The 21891-nt window shown below is 45.0% G+C and overlaps 1 protein-coding gene and 2 long non-coding RNA genes across 3 annotated transcripts in view; 1 reads left to right on the top strand and 2 right to left on the bottom strand.

The window, feature by feature from the left end:
* HNF4A (hepatocyte nuclear factor 4 alpha) overlaps positions 1 to 21891 on the bottom strand; it is a 159023-nt gene that overhangs the window by 75713 nt on the left and 61419 nt on the right. The window lies entirely within an intron of this gene.
* LOC115475778 lies at positions 562 to 18319 on the bottom strand. The gene is made up of 3 exons (XR_003943099.1): positions 18245 to 18319; positions 16797 to 16798; positions 562 to 573 (listed from the first exon to the last, which is right to left on the bottom strand). It is a non-coding gene; the product is annotated as an uncharacterized LOC115475778 (long non-coding RNA).
* Positions 6810 to 20189, top strand: LOC115475776. The gene is made up of 3 exons (XR_003943098.1): positions 6810 to 6897; positions 10895 to 11396; positions 20127 to 20189. It is a non-coding gene; the product is annotated as an uncharacterized LOC115475776 (long non-coding RNA).

Genomic DNA, 21891 nt, shown 5'->3' with positions numbered 1-21891 from the left:
TATTTATTAAAGCCTAACGTCTACAGACCATGAGAGATCAATCAGCCGGTTTCTGCATTTTCTGTAAAAGGTCACATTTTCTCTCAAGTGGCATGAATCAGAAAATTTGTATCATTCTCTTAGGGGCCCTTTTACTAAGCCGCATAAGCGTCTATGCACCCAAATGTGCGCCAAAATGGAGTTACTGCCTGACTACCGTGCGGCTCTTGTGGTAATTTCATTTTTGGCGTGTGTCCGATACGCATGTCTAAAAAATATTTTTTATTTTCGGGCGCGCGTAATGGACGTGTGCCAGTGGCATTTGGCGCATGTAGGTCATTACTGCCCAGATTCTTTACCGCTAGGTCAATGGCTGGTGGTAAGGTCTCAGACCCAAAATGGACGCACGGCGATTTTCATTTTGCCACACATCCATTTTCGGTAAAAAATTTAAAAAGGCCTTTTTTTACAGGTGCGCTAAAAATGGATCGACACGCATGCCCAAAACCCATGCCTACACTCTCGCAAGCCATTTTTCAGTGCGCCTTTGTAAATCTGTTGAATTAAGAGAAATGCATCTTTTGTGTAGCTTAACTGCATTCCGGTTTGAGATGTCAACAGTAGGACTTCATTAGTACAACAAAGTTTCCATGTCTGCAGTGGATTATTTAAATATGCAAATATATATATTTGCAGATCTTGACATCTGATATGGCGCTGCTATAATACAAAACAATTAGTACTATGGGAAGAGGAAAATATTTTGCTCATGCAATCATGTTTACGAGTTTTCATGGTAAATTTTCTTTCTTGGTAACAGTTCTGTTTGACAGGTCCCAGAAGAAAAACATTGTAAATTCTTCTACAGTATAAGCAGGTATTTTTATTCAGGTACCATAAATGCTTTTCTAGAAAGTAAATTCTAGAATTGGATTGGCATTCTGTGGTGCTGAAGCACTGAACATGTGATTGACCTTCACTAAAACAGGGTTAAATAACAGAATGAAATTTCAGGTACAGTTTTTCAAGGACCCAGTGCTCATAAAACATGAATTCCTAGACATTAAGTTAACTTTTAAAATATTTTAAATTCTGTGGGGTTAATTTTCAAAGGAGAGTCTGCTGCCTAGTTAAATCATGATGACCAGTCAAACCCACATATATACTATTGTGATAGTAGATCAGCACTTGATAAATCAATACTACTACTACTACTATTTAGCATTTCTATAGCGCTACAAGGCGTACGCAGCGCTGCACAAACATAGAAGAAAGACAGTCCCTGCTCAAAGAGCTTACAATCTAATAGACAAAAAATAAAGTAAGCAAATCAAATCAATTAATGTGTACAGGAAGGAGGAGAGAAGGGTAGGTGGAGGCGAGTGGTTACAAGTGGTTACTAATCTTGCATGGAATCTTGTCACTCTTTAGGATTCCAGAATCTTGCTATTCTTTGGGGTTCTACATGGAATGTTGATACTCCTTGAGATTACTACTACTACTATTTAGCATTTCTATAGCGCTACAAGGCATACGCAGCGCTGCACAAACATAGAAGAAAGACAGTCCCTGCTCAAAGAGCTTACAATCTAATAGACAAAAAATAAAGTAAGCAAATCAAATCAATTAATGTGTACAGGAAGGAGGAGAGGAGGGTAGGTGGAGGCGAGTGCTTACAAGTGGTTACGAGTCAAAAGCAATGTTAAAGAGGTGGGCTTTCAGTCTAGATTTAAAGGTGGCCAAGGATGGGGCAAGACGTAGGGGCTCAGGAAGTTTATTCCAGGCGTAGGGTGCAGCGAGACAGAAGGCGCGAAGTCTGGAGTTGGCAGAAGTGGAGAAGGGAACAGATAAGAAGGATTTATCCATGGAGCGGAGTGCACGGGAAGGGGTGTAGGGAAGGACGAGTGTGGAGAGATACTGGGGAGCAGCAGAGTGAGTACATTTATAGGTTAGTAGAAGAAGTTTGAACAGGATGCGAAATACACAGCAGTGGCGTAGCTACGTGGGGCCAGGGGGTCCAGGGCCCCCGTAGATTTGGCCCTGGACCCCCCTGCAGACGACCCGCCCGACCACCCCTCCCGTTACCAACCCGCCATCGCCTGCCTTTGCTGGCGGGGGACCCCAACCCCGCCAGCCGCGGGCCTCTTCTGCTTGCAAAAGGCTTCCTTCTGTTTCTGACGTCGTCCTGCACGTCCCCCGCTTGCAAAGGTAGGTAACAGTGGGTTGGTGGCGGGAGGGGGGGCAAAGTTGGCAATGGTGGGGCAGGGGGTGGGTGGGTGTCGGCAATGGCAGTGGAGGGGGGGGGCTAAAATGTGCCCCCTCACCTCGGGCTCTGGACCCCCCTCCCGCCGAAGTCTGGCTACGCCCCTGATACACAGTCCAACTTAATCATTTCAATAGTGGTGGTGGGGGGAGGGGGGTCATTCAAAAATGTGCCATATATCACCCAACACTAAAAACTCAATTATCCCAACTCCATATCGTATAACAGTCTTCTGGACCTCAATGGCAACTTTTTTCACATGGATCACTCAGTCCGCGATTTGCCTGCTTCCTCATCGGTCATTGCTTATTGATTACCATTTATTACTCCTTCATTGTAATATCAAACTCAGGGGTCCTTTTACTAAGCCACGGCAAAATGTGGCCTGCGGTAGTGTGAGTGCGTGTTTTTGGTGCGCACCGGGCCAGTTTTTACTGTGTCTGGGAAAAAGGGCTTTTTTTTTGCAATGGGCTGGGAAAGGGGCCTGCGGTAAAACTGAAACCAGCACACGCCTATTTACAGCCTGAGCCCATAATGCTGCCCATTCATATAGCAGTAAGGGCTCACATGCTACACACGTGGTGACCGGTTGGTGCGCGCCAACTGCTGATTAACGCTGGAAACGCAGTGCATGGTAGGAAATAAAATAGATAATCTGTCCTGGAAATATGGGCACATGCCAAATTCAAAATTACCACCAGGGGGGGTGTGCTAGCCAGGTGGTAGTTTCGTTTTGGCGCATGCTCCGCATGTGTAGAGACTACATGTCTTTGTAAAAGAGCCGCTCATTAAAAAAAAATTTCTTTCTCTTAAATTATATATATGCTAGTGGAACCATGTCCGTTTCCTCAACAATGAAACGGGCCCTAGGTAGGCTGTCCTGTAAGCTTTTTTATTCTCTCTCCCCTGCCCTCCCCTCCATGTCCAGCGAGTCTTCCCTCCCCTTCCCTCCATGCCCAGCGATTCTCCTCTTCCCTGCCCTCCCATCCGTGTCCCGCGATTCTCTCTTCTACTGTCCTCCCATCCCATCCATGTCCATCAATTCTCCTCTGCCCTGCCCTTCCCTCTCCTTCCCTTCCTTCCTTCCTCCCTCCCTCCCCTCGATGTCCCACGATTCTCTCCTCACCTCGATTTGTACCTGAACGTTCTCTGGCTGGCTGGCGCTGGCTTCCGTTCCATTCGTAACATCCCTCCTGACGTCAGCTCGCCTCCAGCATTCCCTTTCCTCTCATTGTTCCGCCCTCTGACGTCATTACATTTTGACGAGAGGGCGGGGCAATGAGTGGGAATGGATGTTACGAACCCAGGCAGCCAGACGTAGAACGTTGGAGGTGCAAATTATTATATAGGATAAACTCAATGCCATTTAGCTTAATTGCAGAACAGCTCGAACTAGAAGCTGAGGACCGTACCCTCACGCAACCAAAGGTGAAGTTATGGCCCATGTTGGCAGTGGGTCCATCAGAAAATTAAGATAAGTGGTGCTGAGCTTATATATATATAAAATTTAAGAGAAAGGCATTTTTTTAAATGAGTTTGATATTACAATGAAGGAGTTATCCATGGGGATGGGATTTGACAAACTGCCTTTGTGTGATTACAATCAAAGCAGTTTACATATTATATACAGGTATTATTTTGTACTTGGGGCAATGGAGGATTAAAGGGTCCTTTTACCAAGTTGTGGTAAAAAGGGCCCAGTGGTAGCGGTGGGGGCCATTTTTGCCGCACGCCAGAGCCCTTTTTACCGCAGCAAGTAAAACACCCCTAAAAAGACATGGCCACGTGGTAAGATTATTCTTACCACCTGGCCATGTGGGGGGGGGGGGGGGGGGGAGCATTTACCACCACCCATTGAGGTGGTGGTAAGGGCTCCCATAGTAACGTGGCAGACAGTAACCAGGTAGCGATTACCGCCGGGTTAGCACCGCGCTAGAAATGACGGAATTATTTTCCATAATGCTGGAAATGGCACGCGCTGTTCTTGGTCGACCTGCTTTGAAATATTTTTAATTCCGCTATATCTTTTTGGAGATACTACCTCCCACATTTACCTGTGCAGAATGTTCAGAGGCCTGGAGCGCAGGAACAATGAGGGCACAGACGAACAACCCAAGTAGCATGCTAAAGTAGTCAAGCTCATGTTAATGAGGGTATTTTGTATTCCTCTCCAATACTCTGAAAAGAGCACCCAAAACAAAACTGCCTTATCACTGCAAAAAAACAAACAAACGCCAGGTCGGAGCTGGAAGAGAGGATTTCATGATTCTCAAGCTTCTCTCATGATTCTTCCTGCAAAATCTGCCGGTTCCGATTGCTTTTGGAAGCAGAAGGAAGCCTGTGCAAGCCCTTAAGCTCTGGTCATGAGAAAACATACGTTGGTGTCTGTTTCCTGCATCTAAATTTAAAGCACCCATGCTAAAAAAAATTTAAAATGGCCAAAGTGAAAACACACATTGGCGTCGTCCATTTCCTGTATCTAAATTAAAGCATCCAAGCTAAAAAATAAAAAAAAATAAAAAAAAATAAAACCACTTATATTTAGGCTGCAGAAAATAGAAGCCAATGCATGCTTCACATTTGGAATTTACCAGGCGCATACGCACAGGAGCCAAGCTTACCGTGGAACCCGTCTGCGCATGCGCCAAGCCCAATCCTCCCACTGAACTCCCTAATGCTCAATGCTATGAGCGCGCCTATATTTGCGTCTCATTAACGTTGAGTGTTAGGGCATTATTCTGCACTGTTCCAGCGGTATTTTACCCAGATTGCAATGGCTTCAAGTATAAATCAATTTACGCCTCAAACTTCACCTATATTGGCACTCAACGGTGGAAGGCCTTACCCAAATTAACAAAAACTACCCAGAACTACCTAAACTTTAGGAAATCATTGAAAACAGTATTGTTGAAGACAGGGCCGTGCCTAGGGTCTCCGGCGCCCCCCTGCAGTTGGCCCCGCTGGTGCGCCCCCCCTGAAAACGATCGCTACACTACCCGCCCTCTTCTCCCCAGATCCTTTTCCTTTTTCTTTAAATTTACCTCTCCGGCGCGCGGCAGCGTAGCGTTAGTGAGAAGGAGGCGGCGCTCCCCCGCCCCGACGTGTCTTCTTCCCTTCGCTTAGTGTCCCGTCTTCTTCTGACGTCATTTCTGATGTCAGAAGAAGGCGGAACCGAGTGAAGGGAAGAGACTGACACGTCGGGGCGGGGGAGCGCCGCCTCCTCACTAATGCTACGCTGTCACGCACCGGAGAGGTAAATTTAAACAAAAAAAAAAAGGACAAGGATCTGGGGAGAAGAGGGCGAGGTAAGCATGGTGCGGCGGGGCGCCCCCCAGAGGATGGCGCCCTCCTGCCATGCTTACCTCGCTTACCGTGTCGGCACGGCCCTGGTTCAAGAAGGTTTATTCCTCAGGTTCAACATAATCAGAATGATCCCTTACTATTATAAGATCCAATAGACTCTAATTACATCTTATCTTTCATATTTACTACTGATTACTACTACTACTACTACTACTACTATTTAGCATTTCTTTAGCGCTACAAGGCATACGCAGCGCTGCACAAACATAGAAGAAAGACAGTCCCTGCTCAAAGAGCTATGTAATAAAAGTGAGCCAAGTATAGGACAATCAAGCCATTGTGACATCACTGATGAGGTTGGCTCTTATTGGTGGCCTGAGGCATTATGACATCACAATATTAGCTCTGGTTACAAGAGACTACTACTACTACTATTTAGCATTTCTATAGCGCTACAAGGCGTACACAGCGCTGCACAAACATAGAAGAAAGACAGTCCCTGCTCAAAGAGCTTACAATCTAATAGATAAAAAATAAATAAAATAAGCAAATCAAATCAATTAATGTGAACGGGAAGGAAGAGAGGAGGGTAGGTGGAGGCGAGTGGTTACAAGTGGTTACGAGTCAAAAGCAATGTTAAAGAGGTGGGCTTTCAGTCTAGATTTAAAGGTGGCCAAGGATGGGGCATATCATATCCTAATTCAATACCCATCGCTGCTTAACTGTTATTTTTTATTCTGCTAAATTTGAAAAATTGTACTTCTTGCATTGTAACTTAATACAATATTCTTGTAAGCCGCTTTGAGCCTGCTATCAGTGGGAAAAGGTGGGATACAAATGTGATAAATAAATAAGTAAATAAATACTCTGCTCACCACATAATAGAAACAAACACTTTTCCAACATTTAAGCAGTCATCCAGCAAACAGAGCCTTAAAAAAGGAAGGTTTGTCCAGGTTTTACCAGACAGAGAACAAAAGTCATGGGATAAAAAGTCAACAGTCATCACCAGAAACCGGTGAGCAACTCTTGCATTAATCCCTTTGAAATTTCAAATTCCAGTTTGTGGACAAAGTCCTATCTACTTCTGAATACAGACCTCCGACCACTGACCAAACTCCATTTGCAGTAACCAGCTACTTATGCATTTTTGCACCTTGCTCATTCCTTAGTTCAGTACCTGAACATGTTAGGACTGCATTTAGGATTTTGTGATAAGGCCATGCTGATCCCTTGCTGGCTTTGCTTCATTTGCTCTCCCTAGTTATCTGGCCAGGACAAAGGAACGAGATGCAACTGAGAACTGCTTACAGAAATCCAGCCATCACTTAGTATCACATTTCTTTTAAAAGGTAGGTATTACCATTATAACTTGCACTTATATTAAAGATAAGGTGCTGGTAGAACTACTCCGGTCTAGTTTTCCTTCTGATAGCAATTTTGGGTCACAAATATAATTAAAACATGTCGATTTGAGGCTTTAGAAGACAGCTACGTAGAAATAATTCTGGGAAAACACTGCCTCATGTAGTTAACTGATAACCAGACAATCGCCTTTCTCTAAAGTTCACGTCTTAATGCTGATTTTCACTATTAAGGTGAAATTACACTTCTGCTAATGATTTCTTTGGTTTGTTTATTCTGCCTTAAAAAATTAACCGAGGTTTAGTTTAATGCATCGTTTGAAACCTCACGCTTTAAACCAGTAATAAAACCTTTCTGTACCTATGCAACACTTTCCTGCCAAATCCAAATTTTGCAGACTTTTGGACTTGTTCTTTAAAATTGGAGGCAGCTGCTTTCCTATGCATGCATTGGCAGCGTAGTTATTAAAAATGAAAAAAACTATTCATTCATCAGTTTCAAGAGCAACTACAGTGCAAAATGCCCGCAAATGCCTTCAAAGAACAATCTAATTGGATTCCTTAACAGGCTGAAAAGTCATTTAACCAAACAAACTTATACACTGGCCCTAGAACAATTTTTTAGAATGGGGAGAAATGTTCCTGGCATATTTGCTAAGACTAATTAAAGTCTTGTTAACTTGAGCATAGTCTTTCGTTGATCTAGGTTATTTATTAATTAGCAAAATCACTGTCTGAAAGTTACTGTTTCTCCTAACTTTGCTGAGAATAGCATAATGGGTTAATAGTTTTCTGCCTGCCAGCATCTTCGTGCATTCTCTAGCAGCAGGCTTAAGCCAAAGTTTTACCCCGGCCGTAGAAAAAATTTGGTCATGGAAGTAGGCGCCTACCTTTATGCACACACGGCGCTGAGAAACATTCCGAATGCTAGAACTTCCGTGCCTGGGTGCCCGCTCTGTGGTGCCAATGAGTGAGCTCCTTCATGGTGCCAAGGAAGGGATAACATCATTGTATGTGACACCCCCAATTATTTGATACACTGGCTCCTATGCTTACGTGAGTTATGTGTGCACATCTGCTCAAGTATTAGCAGGTTTCTAAGCACTATTCTGTAAATGCCTGTGTAACTTACATAACATGTATTCGCGAAGGGAGGTACATAGGGAAGGAGCATGGGAGGGACTGAAACGAGATTCCACTTACGAAGGTATCTTATAGAATACTAGTAAAAAAGGCCCGTTTCTGACACAAATGAAACGGGCGGGTTTTCCTCGAAGTGTGTATGTTTGAGAGAGTGTATGTGAGAGTGACTGTGTGTGAGAGAGAGAGTGAATGTGCGAGTATGTGTGTGTGTGTGAGAGCAAGAGAGTGAGTCTGGGTGCGAGTGTGTCTGTGAGAGAGAGAGTGTGTGTGTGAGAATGAGAGTGTGTGCAAGTGCGTATGTGAGACACAGTGTGAGAGAGAGTATGTTTCACACAGATACAGTGTGTGCGAGAGAGAGAGTGTGTGTGAGACACAGACTCTCTGTGAGACTGAGTGTATGAGACCAAGAGAGTGTGTGAGTGACTGTGTGACACATAGAGAGTGAATGTGATACAGTGTGAGACATAGAGTGTGTGAGAGACAGTGTGTGAGAGTGAGAGAGAGAAAGACATTGACTGTGAGAGACAGAGAGAGAGAGAGAGAGAGAGAGAGAGAGTGTGTGTGTGAGAGAGAGTGTGTGTGTGACAGAGATACCTCCCCCCCCTCTGGTGTCCGGCCCCCCTCTCTCTCTGGTGTCTGAGCGTTACTGTGCTTCAAGGAACTGACCAATCCTATTTAATAGAATGCACCTCCAACATTCTGAAGCCGAGAAACCTCGTGTGGTTGGTCACTTCTGCTTGTGACGAACCCGGAAGTACGTGATGTCAATTCAGGAGATGGATACAGAGAGCAGGAATGCCTCAGCCATGCAGTCAGCTTCAGAATGTTGGGGGTGCGTTTTATTATATAGGATGATTATTGTAAGTTACATACATCTGTGATGCATTTAGCTTTTTGCACCCATGGCTGCTCTAGGGCTGGTGTAACTGCAGGTTAAGCTCATGTTCTATAAACAAACCTAGCTGTCTAGGTTCCCTTATAGAATAGACACCTTCCATGTGACTTCAGGACACCTAAATAGAGGTATCCACTTATAGAATTATTCTTGTACGGATGTTTGAAAAAGGGCTATAGTGACAGGAATCGATTAATCCTAGACAATCTAGTCGGATTGGTACCTGGGTCTCCATAAGGTTCCTAAGTGCAGAATACTATCGCTAGCAGCTGTAGAAATGATTAGCCCAAACTGCTCTGTGAGTTGTACAATCAAGTCCTCATTTCACTTTCTAGCAAAAGAATCTTGGTAAGTTGTAATATCCTTTCATGGACCAGCAAGAACCTTTTGAGACCATGTAAATCCCTTCTTCTGATAATGAAGAAATGGATTGTGTTATCTATAAAACCCATATGCTACAACACTTTGGGCCCTATTTACTAAGCCGGGCTGCAGTGGCGTTCCTAGGCTGGCTGACACCCGGGGCGGATCGCCGATGCGCCCCCCCCCCCCGGGTGCAGTGCGGCCCCCCCTGGTGAAATTACACCCCCGGGTGCATTTTTACCTGCTGGGGGGGGGGGGGGGGTGCCGCGCACCTGTCGGCTCCGAGTCTGCTCGTTCTCTGCTGCTCCCTCTGCCCTGGAACAGGAAGTAACCTGTTCCGCGCAGAGGGAGCAGCAGGGAGGGAACGAGCGGGCTCAGCCAACAGGCGCGCGGCACCCCTCCAGTGGCGTGCACCCAGGGCGGACCGCCCTCACTGCCCCCCCTTGGTATGCCACTGCCGGGCTGTAGGCATGCTAGCGTTTTTAGTGTGCGCTAAAAATTAGTGCGTGCTAATGCCTGAGTCACCCACATATGCTTATGGGTGTCTCTAGCATTAGCAAGTGCTAAAAAGCCTAATGCACCTTAGTAAACAGGGCCCTTTGTTTCATTGTTTAAGAGCTATCATAGCAACTTAGTAGATGACGCAGAGAAAGACCTGTATGGTCCATCCAGTCTGCCCAACAAGATAAACTCATATGTGCTACATTATGTGTATACCTGACCTTGATTTGTATCTGTCATTTTCAGGGCACAGACCGTAGAAGTCTGCCCAGCACTAGCCCCGCCTCCCAACCATAAAGACACCAGTTTTTCCCAAGATTGATAAAGTCACTAGAACTGCAATGCAGATTTGAAATGGGATTCAGATGCATTATTCTCAAAATCGAATTAACACCTCAGTGCTCTTCAAGAAATGTATTAAGTTAATCCAGGAAAAAGCTATGAATTCTTATGTAATGCTTATTTGTTAAAATTCTTCATTTGAGTAAAGTTTTTTTATTTGTTAAACCTTTGCTCAAGTGGACTAAAATGGCAAACTCACTTTCTCAAAATCAAATTCATCTGAAACTTGAATGAATTACATTCCTGATCTCTATTTAGCTTGCTCAGGGATCCTTTTACTAAGCTGCACTGAAAAATAGCCTGCGATAGTGTTTTGGGGGTGCACGCAGATCCGTTTTCCAGCACGCCTGTAAAAAAGACCTTTTTAAAATTTTTGCCAAAAATGGACGTGTGGCAAAATAAAAATTGGCACCCCTCCATTATAGGGCTGAGACCTTACCGCCAGCCACTGACTTAGCGGTAAGGTCTCACGCGTTAACTAGGCGGCAATGACCTACGCGCATCAACTGCCACTTGACGTGTGTAGCTGACGCACATCAGAAAATAAAATGATTTTTCAGACTTGCATAGTGGCCACACGCCAAAAATGAAATTACTGCAAGAGCCATGCAGTAGCCGGGTGGCAACTCCAAATTGGCATGCGTTGGGCTTGCGTAGACACTTACACGGCTTAGTAAAAGGGCCCCTCAATGAAGCTCTAGATTAGATTTAACTTTTCTTTCCTTTTTGCTGTCTCTGCAGATCAGTCCACCCGGTTTTATAAGGGATTGTACACCTGCCTGATCGGAGGAGGAACCTCAGCTGAGAAATGAATGCTCAAAGTATACAATGGCCACATACCTTTCAGCAAGGGGATATCAAAGTTACTAAGAGAAGATCAAACAATTTTTGGTCTACAACCTGTTTACAGTGTCGGAGAATAAGCCATCTCGCTAACAGAAATTATTTTAGAGGAATTGTTTTTGAAATGTTTCAGGCCCATGAGTGGTTGGCCTCTAACAACGATTCCATCCGTCACGCAGCAAAATATACTTTTGTCCAAAATGTCTTCTGAAATCTTTGAAAATAATCTAGAATGAATTGAGTTATACCCGAAACCACGAAGGTGCAGTTTCCTATGGCCTATGTCTTAAAGTAGAGGCATATGATGGAAGAAGAAACATTATCTAGCCGGACTGTGAATTCGCCTGATCTGTAGTGATGGCGGGAAATAATTATGAAGAGAAGAGCTGAACTTTATAAGGTATGTTCATATATTCATTATTATAAGATAGATTGTGAAATTCCAAGCAGCGTGTGCTCAGGTGTCCCACGGTAATTTGGGGATTTGTGTGCGCAATTCACATCTTAAAAAATAAAAAAAATTTTAGCACTGGGGGCGGGACTGGGCATGTTTTGTGCTGACTGGTTAGCAATCTGCCGCCTGAGGCAAGGGCTGAGATGGCGCCTCCCCTGGCCATGGTCTGGCATCTTCCCCTTTCCTTCTTCAACCCCCTTCCAGTGACAGTTGGATTTGATCCCCTGATGAATCCTTGGTGAAATGGGTGCCTGTAGGGATCTAGCATGTTTGAGTCAAGATAAGTGTCACTGAAAATTTTGCTTTTTACTTGCTGCTTCTAATGGGTATAAAAGTAGGAAAAATGTATATTAAAAAAATGATGATTTTCATACAAAGAAGATTTTCAGTCATAAAATTTAACCAGCGAGAATAAAGATTGAAAGGCCGGCAGGAAGGACGATTTTTGACCAGTGATTGACTTATCGTTAAAAGTAGTTATTTCAAACCATATTGAATTGTGGTAAAAAAACTTTGTGATTTCTGATTACTTTTTCCTCCTGCCATAGGGTTGATGAATTTTTATTATAGTTACGTACCAGTGTGTATCTCCTTCTACTTTCCGAGTTTCAGTTTTTCAGCGACTATTTATGGAAGGTTTATTTTGCTGTTTTTTTTTGTTTTGTATTAACATTATCCACATTGTGTTTTCACAATTTGAGTACTTAATGCCTGCCTATTAAGGTATGTCATTTGTATTTGGCTGGCTTCTGTGTTAGTGCAGGAGTGGCCTAGTAGTTAAACCACTGGTCTGGTAATCCTGAGGTGGCCGGTTCAAATCCCACTGCTGCTCCTTGTGATTTTGAGCAAGACACTTAACCCTCCATTGCCTCAGGTACAAACTTAGATTGTGAGCCCTCCTGGGACAGAGAAATATCCAGTGTACCTGAATGTAACTCACCTTCAGCTACTACTAAAAAAGATGTGAGCAAAATCCAAATAAATTATTTGAGATTTTGTTGTTGCTATCTGAGATTCTACATGGAATGTTGCTGTAGTGGCCTAGCGGTTACAGCACTGGTCTTGCAATCAAAAGGTGGCTGGTTCAAATCCCATTACTACTGCTCCTTGTGATCCTGGGCAAGTCACTTAACCCTCCATTGCCAAGTTAGATTGTGAGCTCTCCTGGGGCAGAGAAATATCCAGAGTACATGAATGTAACTCACCTTGAGCTACTACCAGTGGTGTGCTGGAGCCGGCTCGCAAGAGCCGGTTGTTAAATTTTCTTCCGGCTTGCGAGCCGGTTGTTGAAAATAGCGAGCCGGCTCTGGCTCTCCGCCCTCCCTCCTCCCTCCTCCCTCCCTCTGGATCCGCCTCACCGCCCGCTTGTTTTTTAAATTCTTCGCTTCCAGCGCCGAGTCGCCGACTGTCCTGAGTCCTCCCTTGCCGATTTGCGCTTTAAAAATGGCCACCGAGACTTCCAGAGGTGGCCTTGTGAGACTTCGGCTGAAGTCTCGGCAGCCATTTTGAAGTGCGAATCGGCAAGGGAGGACTCAGGACAGTCAGCGACTCGGCGCTGGAAGCGAAGAATTTAAAAAACAAGCAGGCGGTGAGGGACCGGATCGGGAGGGAGGGAGGAGAAGAAGAATTCACAAAACAACTCGGGAGGGGGTGGCAGGGGGGAAAAGAGAGTCGCTGCTGGGCATGGGTGGATGGAGGGGGTCGCTGGACATGGGTGCATGCAGGGCAGGGGAGAGGAGGGTACACTGCTTGATATGGGTGCATGCAAGGCAGGGGAGAGGAGGGTCACTGCTGGACATGGGTGCATGCAGGGCAGGGGAGAGGAGGGGAGAGAGAAGAAATGCTGGACATGGATGGAGGGGAGAGAAGAGTGAGGAAGGAGATGAGATGAGGGAAAAGGAAGAGAGGAGAAAAACTGCACATGGATGAAGAAAATAGGCAGAAGCTGAGGACCAGAAATGAAGAAGAAAGGAGGAAAGAAATAAATGGAAAGGAAGCCCTGGAAACGGAGTTAAGAGGACAGATAGCAGCAGAATCGGATACTGGGCCAGCATGATCAGAAAAACAGTCACCAGACAACAAAGGTAGAAAAAAAATCATTTTATTTTCATTATAGTGTTTGGAATATGTTCACTTTGAGAATCAGGTGCTCAACTTTAAAAGTTTATATTTATTTACGGCATTTTATTGCACATTAAACATGAATTAGATTGGAACCTGGGATCATTTAATTTTTTTTCCTGGAGAGAGTAATGCATTGCCCCCCCCCCCCACTGGCTATAGCCAGCTCTGCAATTTTGGGGGGGCGCAGAGGTGGATGGGGGGGGGGGGGCTGAGGTGGACCGGGGAGAGAGCCTGTTGTTTAAAATTTACCAGCACACCACTGGCTACTACTGAAAAAAGTGTGAACAAAATCTAATAAATATATGAAAGTTCCTCTGTGCTGCCTGTTATAATGTATCACTTACACCTTGTTGACATTTATCATATTTCTGTGATATGATTGTTCTACTGTGTATATCACAACCGGTCTTCTTATTTTAAGGGTTCAATTTGCTTGTCTTCAAGTTTACTTCACTGATTGTATTTATACTTATATTTGGTTATTTTACTATCATTATGCTGTTCAAGTAAATATTCAAAGGGGTTTAAGCTAGCAGGAAAGTTTCCTGTCTGTTTGAACCCATCTGTGGGCTGAGAGGGGATATTCGGTGGCACTGAACCAGGCAGGGCCATTGAATATCCCCTCCGACCACCATGGCACTGAGCAGTTAGTGCCAGGGTGGTTAATGGGCAGAGTCAAGGCAGACTCGGAAGATAGGTGGGCACAGGTGAATTAGGGGGGCATAATTGAAAGGGGTGCCCAAGTTGTCATGAGGGCGTCCTCGCAGGACGGCCCCGTGAAGGGGCGGGGCAACCCGTATTATCGAAACAAGATGGGCGTCCATCTTTCGTTTCGATAATACGGTCGGGAACGCACAAATCTCAATATTTAGGCCGACCTTAGAGATGGTCGTCCCCGGTTTTCGGCGATAATGGAAACCGAGGATGCCCATCTCAGAAACAACCAAATCCAAGCCATTTGGTCATGGGATGAGCCAGCATTCATAGTTCACTGGTCCCCCTGACATGCCAGGACACCAACCGGGCACCCTAGGGAGCACTGCAGTGGACTTCACAAATTCCTCCCAGGTGCATAGCTCCCTTACCTTTGGTGCTGAGCCCCCCAACTCCCCCCAAAAAACCCACTCCCCACAACTGTACACCACTACCATAGCCCTAAGGGGTGAAGGGAGGCACCTACATGTGGGTACAGTGGGTTTCGGGTGGGTTTTGAAGGGCTCACATTTACCAGCACAAGTGTAACAGGTAGGGAGGGATGGGCCTGGGTCCGCCTGCCTGAAGTGCACTGCACCCACTAAAACTGTTCCTGGGACTTGCATACTGTTGTCATGGAGCTGGGTATGACATTTGCGGCTGACAAAAACATTTAAAAAATTTTTTTTTAGGGTGGGAAGGGGTTGGTGACCACTGGGGGAGTAAGGGGAGGTCATCCCTGATTCCCTTTGGTGGTCATCTGGTCAGTTCGGGCATCTTTTTGATGCTTCGTCGCAAGAAAATATGGACCAAGTAAAGTCGACCAAATGCTCGTCAGGGACACCCTTCTTTTTTCCATTATCGGCCGAGGACGCCCATCTCTTAATCACGTCCCAGTCCCGCCTTCGCTACGGTGCCGACACGTCCCCGGGAACTTTGGTTGTCCCTGTGACGGAAAGCATTTGAGGACACTCAAAATCGGCTTTCGATTATGCCGATTTGGGCGACCCTGAGAGAAGGACCCCCATCTCCCGATTTGTATCGGAAGATGGGCGCCCTTCTCTTTCGAAAATAAGCCTGATAGTAACATAGTGCATAGCAGATGATGACAGATAAAGACCTCTACGGTCCATCTAGTCTGCCCAACAAGATAAACTCATAGCATAAGGTACGATGTGATACTACATATGTATACTTGATCTTGATTTGTTCTTGTCATTGTCAGGGCACAGATAATAGAAGTCTGCTCTTGTTCTCCAACTTTTCAAGTTGTCATTGAAGCCCAACTCCAGCCCATCCAAACGTGTCCAGTCATAATCAAAGCACAGACCCTTAGAAGTCTGTTGTTCTAATGCCCACATACCTAATTGGAGTCCTATCTTTGCCCAGTTAGATATGGGGGTACCGGCACCTACATAACTTTTGGGTCTGCCAAGGACCTGAAAGTCCAATGTCAGTGCCTGGACATAGCTCAGCATTGAATATTTAGGTCTAACTCAGCCCGTGGTTGTCAGTGGCTTTAAAATCGCTGAGCACCGTGGGTTGAATATCACCTGAGTAAGTGCAAATGATATGCTAACGTAGTCAAACAGATGTTAATGAGGTCATTTGCTGTACCTTGCCAATGCTCAGAGAACAGCGCACAAAACAAAGCCGCCTTACCACTGTAAAATATAAAGCCAGCTCGGAGCGGGTGATAGGGGGTTTGAAGAGAGGATTTCTCGTGGTTCTTTCTTTAAAATCTGCCAGTTTTTATACAATTTGGACGTAGCTCGTGCAAGTACCAGTAACGAGAAACAAATGTGCACGAGTGCGAGGAAACCCGAAATTGAAAGTACCCATTGGCACTTGTTTCCTGCATTTTAAATATAAGCTTTCCAATTAAAAATGTTTTTGAAAAACTTCTACTTAAAGGCACAGAACCAGTGGCGTAGCCAGAGGTGGGCCGGGGCCCACCCACTTAGGGCTCAGGCCCACCCAACAGTAGCACACGTTTAGTGGTAGCTGGTGGGGATCCCAAGCTCCACCAGCTGAAGACTCCCCCCTGATGGTAATGAAAATGGTGTGCTCTACGTTACTGGCACCTGTGAATGCTCAGTTTTCAGCGCATGCCTGCTGCAGACTGCCAAGGTGGAGAGAAACATTTTCCCACCAGCTTAGATATTTTTTTGGGGGGAGGGGGAGAACACTTGGTGCCCACCCACTTCTTGCCTAGGCCCACCCAAAATCTGCTGTCTGGCTACTCCCTGTGACAGAACACAGATACCAATGTGTGCTTCACATTCAGGTTTTGGCTGGCTCATGCGCATAGGAGCTGGGCTTACCATAAACCCCTTCTGCTCAGGTGACAAGAAAGTTCCCCCACCTTACATTTGCTTTAACTGCATGCATATAATTTGCATACCATTTGAGCATTGGCAAGCTAATTTTCTGCGCTGTATTTTTCTGCGCTGTTGGCTTACCGCAGCAGTTCTGAGGATCGGGCTGTATGTAAGATATGCACATATTTACAGAGCACCAATCAACCACATCTCAAAAAAAATATATAGTGTAATTAGCAAATGTACAGTAAAAATTGGTGAAATTGATAAAGGGGATGGGACAACGCGGCTAGGGCTCTTCAGCTTGGAGATATTATAGAGGTCTGTAAAATACTGAGTGGACTAGGAGGAACACAGTAAAACTACTAAGCAGTAAATTTAAAACAAATTGGAGAAAATATTTCTTCGCTCAGTGTTAATAAACAGAAATAAAAACAAAACATAGAAAAGAAAATAAGATGATACCCTTTTTTATTGGACTAACGTAATACATTTTTTGATTAGCTTGTGAAGGTAACCCTTCTTCTTCAGATCAGAAATAAGCAACTGTTGACAAGTATCAGAATATATAAGTGAAACACAAAAGCATTCCAATGACAGTCTCACAGGAACAGAGAGTGGGGTGGGTGAGAGACAGGGAGAGCTGGGTGGGTGAGAGACAGCGAGAGAGGGATGGTAGACAAGAAGGTGACAAAGATGTAGAATTTTATGGTTTATAGTGGGATGGAAAGCCCAGATCTTTAAGTCCTGTCTGGTGGCTGTCAAAATATTTCATCATTTTGACTTCAAAGGTCTAAAGTACAAAACAGGAAAAAAATGCCTCCACGACAGGGAAACACAGTAGGCGAAAGTAGAGGCTGACAAAGGACGAATCACCACCGGAGATGTAAATCCAACAGTCTTTATTATTATGTTTAAAAGGAGGACCCGACACGGGCCGTGTTTCGATGCACGCAAGCGTCTACATCAGGGGTCAAACAGTAAACTCTGTTCTTTGAACTTTCTACCTTTGGATCTTGCCAGAGCTGCAATATCCATCGGCTTCAAAGGTCTTACATTTTATTTATTTATTTATTGCATTTGTATCCCACTTTATCCCACCTATTTGCAGACTCAAAGTGGCTTACATAGTATTATTAACATGGTTTTCCCATTGTATCAAGTATTGTTAGTATTGTGTAGAGATTAATTAAGGGAAGAAAGAGAAGGAAGGGATTTATTGGGGTATTTATAGAAGGTGGGCTTTCATAATTGAATGGGTTGGTGAAGTGGGTTAGTGGGGCTGTAGGTTCTCATTGTAGGCTTTGTTGAAGAAATATGTCTTCAGAGATTTGCGAAAGGTAGTTGTTTCGTCGATTGTTTTCAGTTCTGCGGGTAATGCATTCCATAACTGCGTGCTCATGTACGAGAAGGTGGTGGCGTGCATCAGCTTGTATTTTAGTCCTTTACAGCTGGGGAAGTGTAGGTTGAGAAATCTGCGAGATGATCTTGTGGCGTTTCTGGGAGGTAGGTCCACGAGGTTTAGTGTCTTAAAATTTTCTTTTACTATTCTCACCAAAAATCATTGATGCAGTGTTCTGGTTTTATAACGTGCTGTCCCACAGAGGTGACATCCTGGTTGGCATTGTCATGCTTAATATGATGTCTCTGTTGAACCTGGTCTTTAGCATCTGGCTTGTTTCTCCAGTATAGCCCCCTTTTTCACACTCTTTGCACTGAATGATATACACTGTGATAAGGCAGGTAAGCAGGGATATAGCAAAGAGCAGGGCATCCCAAAACTACAACATCCATAATTCCCTGAGGGACGGGGAGAAAGGGACGGTCCAAAAAACCCGGGAGGGATTCTCAGCAAAGGCGGAAGGGAAGGCAGCCCAGGGAATAGGGAGCTATTTTCCCCAGTTACCAGTAGGGGAAGGAAGAGCCATGAGGACGCCCAGTTCCCATGGCTGCGGAATCAATACCAGATTCCTGCCAGCTGTGAAGGGAGGAGGGGAGATTTTCTGAAGGCTCTGAAGCAGGGGGAGGGTAGAGAGCAAGGACAGGAGATGAGGAAGTTGAGTTACTACTACTACTATTATTTAGCATTTCTATAGCGCTACAAGGCATACGCAGCGCTGCACAAACATAGAAGAAAGACAGTCCCTGCTCAAAGAGCTTACAATCTAATAGACAAAAAATAAATAAAGTAAGCAAATCAAATCAATTAATGTGAGTTGCCGGAACTTATGGATTACAAGGAGGAGGAGCTGGCTATGCCGGTTGAAGTGCCAGCCCAAGAGGAGACAGCCAGCATGGACTGGGAAAATACTCAAGGTTCACCTCTCCAGCACAAGAGCACGGGGGGGGGGGGGGGGGGGGGGGGGGGGGGGGGCCACAGGTGTTTATACTGTGTAGAGGGAGGTGTGCTACCAGCCTGTTTGGGACAAAGCTGGTGGAAGTGCTGGAGAAGGAAAGGTATGATGTTCCCAGTTCATATAATTTTTTCTCTACTTTTGGAGGGTTTGTTTTTGTGGAACTGAATTTTGGCTAAAAGACTGAACTGAGCTTTGCTAAAAGCTGGGTGAAATTCTGCTAAAAGTAGAACTGAACTGGGCTAAAGATAAGCCGGAGTAAATAAGAGAAAGCAGAACTTTGCTACGAAACGAAGGGGGCGGTGCGGATAATTGGAACTGTTTCCCCAATAGCGAGAGGATTTTGTTTGCGGAGGGAGTTGGCATTAAATCTTTTTCTGCTCTGAACTGAGTCCTGCTTCAAGAGTATTGCACAAGCGTGGAAGCGGGGGCCTGGATTGCTGCATACATCCCCCCCCCCTGAGGGATCACAATCCCACATTTGAAGATGAGCATGTGAAGGATTCCCTTATGCTGAACGTTTTCCCCATGTGAATGAGTGTGGGATCCTGTGAAATGTGTTGGTGCAGTTTGCAGCTTGGTTTTTTTGTTGACTTTTATAGAATTAAGGGGACGGTGCTTACTTTTAGGTAACCTGTTATAGAATGAGGGGGTTTGAGTCCAAATCTCTTATGCCCTGCTCCTTTATCATGCCCTCTTCATAGTGAAACCACTGCCACTTACTTATCATTTCTATGGCCCGAATCAATGTACAATAAAACTTTGCTTTCTTTATTTTCTCCTTGTTAGTTTCTCTGGATACCAATGTTTTCTGCCATAAAAAAATTAAAAATATAAAACGATCATAAATATGATTCAATCATTATTGTAAATCAGTTACAAGAACCGATAAAAAATGCAATGATTAACTGGTGATATCTGTCCTAACTTATCCACCGCAAGCTGAATATTGGCCCCCATATTTATTTTGTTATAAACTGTACATCCCCTATATATTCTCTGCCCCCCCCCATAACAAACCCTACTCCCCTAGAACAGGCCATCCCAACCACCAAGAGGACTAGGCATCTGCCTAGGGCAGCACATTTTTTTTTTGGGGGGGGGGGGAACAGTTGTGGTAATCAATATATGTTCAGCATCTCTCCCAACGGATCCTACAACTTCTGAATTTCCTATTTTGGAAGGGGCAGGACACAGTGGTCCTTTAGCATACGCAGAAACTCAAGGACCCATGCCAGAAACAGTGAGTTGTGGTGATGCCACAACAGAGGGAGTAAGGAAGTGAAGGGAAGCCACTGAACGCCTTGCAGGGAGGATGGGGAGATGCTGGACACCATGGGGGGTATGGGAAAAGCGAAAGAGAGAAATTCTGGACTCCATGGGATAGGGAAAAATATGATGCTGGACAGTACAGGGAGAGGAGAGGTAGGGAAGGGGAGATGCTAGATGTAAGATGGGTGGGGGAAGGGCCTTCAGCTGCTCTGGGGTAAGGGAGCGCGTTTGAAGGTTCACCTAGGGTGTCAGATACTCTTGGGCTGACCCTGCCCCTAGACCCTTCAACCACCTGAACAGGTTGCATCATAGGAGCCAACTTTTCAAAATTATTGGGGGTGCTAAGCCCAGTGGAAATAACCCTTCCCTAGACACATACAAGGCATTTTCTCAATATTGGGGGTGCTCAAGCGCCCACAGAGTCGGCTCCTATGGGTTGCATAGTCATCCAATGTTCCTTCACATGGAGACGTTGAGCGTGAGGAACTCAGCAGCCCTCTTCACTTAAGCCAAACTCCCACAAAGCCCTACCAAATAAACACACCCCTCCCTCCACACCCTACTCCTTCTCAGCTATCCCAGGGAACTAGTACAACCCAGCATCTACCTCTTCTCATAAATAGTTAATGTTACTCCAGGCTCATTATAAGTTTAGCCCACTAGCTCAGTAGTAAGTAGTGTAAATGAGAGATGTATGTTCAAATTGTTCTGACTTTTTAAAGTGTTAAAGGACTAAAGACCTGTATATATAAAAGATTGTGAGCTTCACCAGGGAATCTTCTAAATATAAGTAATGCCACACTGGGTAAAGACCAAAGGTCCATCGAGCCCAGCATCCTGTCCACGACAGCGGCCAATCCAGGCCAAGGGCACCTGGCAAGCTTCCCAAAGGTACACACATTCTATACATGTTATTCCTGGAATTGTGGATGTTTCCCAAGTCCATTTAGTAGCGGTTTATGGACTTGTCCTTTAGGAAACCGTCCAACCCCTTTTTAAACTCTGCTAAGCTAACCGCCTTCACCACTTTCTCTGGCAACAAATTCCAGAGTTTAATTGTACCTTGAGGTGAAGAAAAATTTTCTCCGATTTGTTTTAAATTTACTACACTGTAGTTTCATCGCATGCCCCCTAGTCCTAGTATTTTTGGAAAGCGTGAACAGACGCTTCACATCCACCTGTTCCACTCCACTCATTATTTTATATACCTCTATCATGTCTCCCCTCGGCCGTCTCTTCTCCAAGCTGAATAGCCCTAGCCTCATTTAGTCTTTCTTGATAGGGAAGTCGTCCCATCCCCGCTATCATTTTAGTCGCCCTTCGCTGCACCTTTTCCAATTCTACTATATCTTTCTTGAGATGCAGCGACCAGAATTGAACACAATACTCAAGGCGCGGTCACACCATGGAGTGATACAATGGCATTATAACATCCTCACACCTGTTTTCCATACCTTTCCTAATAATACCCAACATTCTATTCGCTTTCCTAGCCGCAGCAGCACACTGAGCAGAAGGTTTCAGTGTATTATCGACGACGACACCCAGATCCCTTTCTTGGTGCGTAACTCCTAACGTGGAGGTTTAGAGTGTTTTAAAAAAAGGTGTGTTTGGGGGGGGGGGGGGAAGTTATCACCGTGGGCTACCATTAAGAGATGTTATTAGTAACTAGGTCTC

This window comes from Microcaecilia unicolor, chromosome 8 (assembly GCF_901765095.1).
Source record: "Microcaecilia unicolor chromosome 8, aMicUni1.1, whole genome shotgun sequence".
NCBI classification, from domain to species: Eukaryota; Metazoa; Chordata; class Amphibia; order Gymnophiona; family Siphonopidae; genus Microcaecilia; species Microcaecilia unicolor.
This window is presented reverse-complemented; position numbering and strand designations above follow the sequence as displayed.